The sequence below is a fragment of the Penaeus chinensis genome, chromosome 33, assembly GCF_019202785.1.
Source record: "Penaeus chinensis breed Huanghai No. 1 chromosome 33, ASM1920278v2, whole genome shotgun sequence".
NCBI classification, from domain to species: Eukaryota; Metazoa; Arthropoda; class Malacostraca; order Decapoda; family Penaeidae; genus Penaeus; species Penaeus chinensis.
In genome coordinates, this window is record NC_061851.1 from 35,839,175 (window position 1) to 35,841,674 (window position 2,500).

Consider the following 2,500-nt stretch of genomic DNA (forward strand, 5'->3'; position numbering starts at 1 on the left):
GGCACCTTGCATGGCTTCTATGAGCGACGTCACATTGCACGTTGCAAAGAGGGAGTGAGGATGAGGGGGTGGGTAGGCGCGGGAGAGGGAGAGGAATAGGGAAGGAGGCGAGATAGAGAGATAGAGAGATAGAGAGATAGAGAGATAGAGAGAGATAGAGAGAGATAGAGAGATAGAGAGATAGAGAGATAGATAGATAGAGAGAGAGAGAGAGAGAGAGAGAGAGAGAGAGAGAGAGAGAGAGAGAGAGAGAGAGAGAGAGAGAGAGAGAGAGAGAGAGAGTCAGACAGAGAAACAGAGACAGAGAAAGAGAAAGAGGGAAGGTAAAACAAAAGAAGAAAGAAAGAGAAAAAAAAATGACCAACGCCACCACGGCGAAAAAACCGAGAGCGGGATAAATCAGAATGAAATAAAAAGAGGAGAGAAGCACGAGAGGAAGCGGACCGCGAGGCCATCCACTGCCGCACACCGACATTAATAGTGGATGAGCAGCCTCTCCCCAAGCACCGCCACATGTACACAGATCCGCCGTGATATGGTCTCAGCTTCCCCATCCCTCCCCCCCACGCCACTCCTTTCGTCCTGCCCCCTTCCCCTCCTCCCTCCTCCCTCCCACTTACACTGGTTTACACTTGCTGTACGAGGGAATACCGCTCCTCTCTCTCTCTCTCTCTCTCTTTACTTATTATTTTTTTCCCCCATCTCTTTTCTCTTTCCTCTCTTTCTCTCTTCTCATTTCCTCCCCTCTTCATTAACTTCTATATCGCCCATTCTCTGCTTCTCCTTTTCCCCCTCCTTCTCCTTCTCCTTCTCCTTCCCCCTCCTTCTCCTTCTCCTTCTCCCCCTCCCCCTCCCCCTCTCCTTCTCCCCTTCCCCCTCTCCTTCTCCCCCTCCCCCTCCCCCTCTCCTCCCCCTCCCCCTCCCTCCAAATAAGACGGTCATGCAGCATGTGGCTTTTTTTCTAGAATTGTTGTACGAATGAGAATGAAAGTATGCCACTATTAGTGTGAGGGTATTTGTGTGCGTGTGCGTGCGTGCGTGCGCGTGCGGGCGTGAACATGTATCAGCACATGTAGGGGCCGAGGGTACGTGTAGCCCCGTGCACAACAGAGCAGAACAGGTACCTCGTGAAGGCCCGACCCACAAAGAACTTCGCTGCGCCGTCAAAGCCCCTCTCTTTCCTAGCCTGAACGAGGGCAGGGGGTGGGGATGAATACGAGGGCGAAGGTGGGGAACGAGGTGGAGATGGGGAAAGGGGGTGGGGGTGGTGGCGGACATGGGGAAAAATGTTGGGGGTGCGTCGTCGGTGAGTTCCGAAGCCGACTGGATAAGTATGCAAATGACATGCTAACACCCACTCAAAATGACACGGGGATGATTCACACCCAGGCCGTAATCACATCAGCTCACGCTCCAACAACAAGGCCGCCGCACCAAGACGAAGTTAATAATAACCCTAATTAAAATATGTACGTTCCTTCACCTCTGAAATGCCATTAAGCTCGGCAGGTTTTTAGTACTCGCAAACCACTTTAGAATAAATTTGCCTTTGATCTTTTTCAAGAAGGTGGGGTCTCTCGGGGAGCTCCTCCACGGCGAGGAGATGGAAAGAATGAATGAATGAATGAATGAATGAATGAATGAAGGGGTAGTGAATGATTCAGTAAATAAATGAATGGATAGAAAGAAAGAAAGAAGGAAGGAAGAAAAGAAGGAAGGGAGGAAGGAAAGGAGGAAGGAAGGGAGTAAAGGAGGAAGGAAGAGAGTAAAGGAAGGGAGGAAGAGAGGGAGGGAGGGAGGGAGGGAGGGAGGGAGGGAGGGAGGGTGGGAGAGAGGGAGGGAGGGAGGGAGGGAGGGAGGGAGGGAGGGACGGAGGGACGGAGGGAGGAAAGAAGGAAGGAAAGAAGGGAGTAAAAGGAGGAAGGTAGGAAGGAAGGAAGAGAGTAAAGGGAGGGAGGGAGGAAGGGAGGAGGATATATGAACGGACTGAAATCCTTAAAGAATTACTAAAATAAAAAGCAAAAGGGCAATATCAAAAAAGTAAGACGAACAGGAAAACAAACTAGAGAGCAAACGATGAATGAAAATGGGGAGGAAAAAAAGAGACGAACAAACAAGAGAAACGAACAAAGCGAAAGTGAGACAAAAAAGTAACAGCACAAAAATCAAACAGAAAAGAGAGAGAAGGAGCTAGCTTCCAGAAAAAATGAGCTATAAAAAAAAAGAAAAACGAGCATGTGAAAAAAGTGATAAGGGAAAAATGAATAAAAAAATAAATAAAAAAATATAAAAAGTACATGAGCCCCCCCTCCCTCCCCTCCCACACACACAATTAGAAAGGAATAAAGAAAGCCGAGAGTATAAGAACCATCAATAAAAAAGGGAAAAAAATCGCATAAAGGGAAACAACAAAACAATAAAAAAAAGGAAATAAGTCAAACACACACACACAAACAAACAAACAAACAAACACCCCCCCACCCCCTTCTACCTCGGAAGG

At 48.2% G+C, this 2,500-nt stretch overlaps 1 protein-coding gene across 4 annotated transcripts in view; it reads right to left on the reverse strand.

The window, feature by feature from the left end:
* LOC125042974 (kinesin-like protein KIF13A) overlaps positions 1–2,500 on the reverse strand; it is a 203,800-nt gene that overhangs the window by 140,094 nt on the left and 61,206 nt on the right. The gene's annotated exons all lie outside the window — the stretch shown is intronic.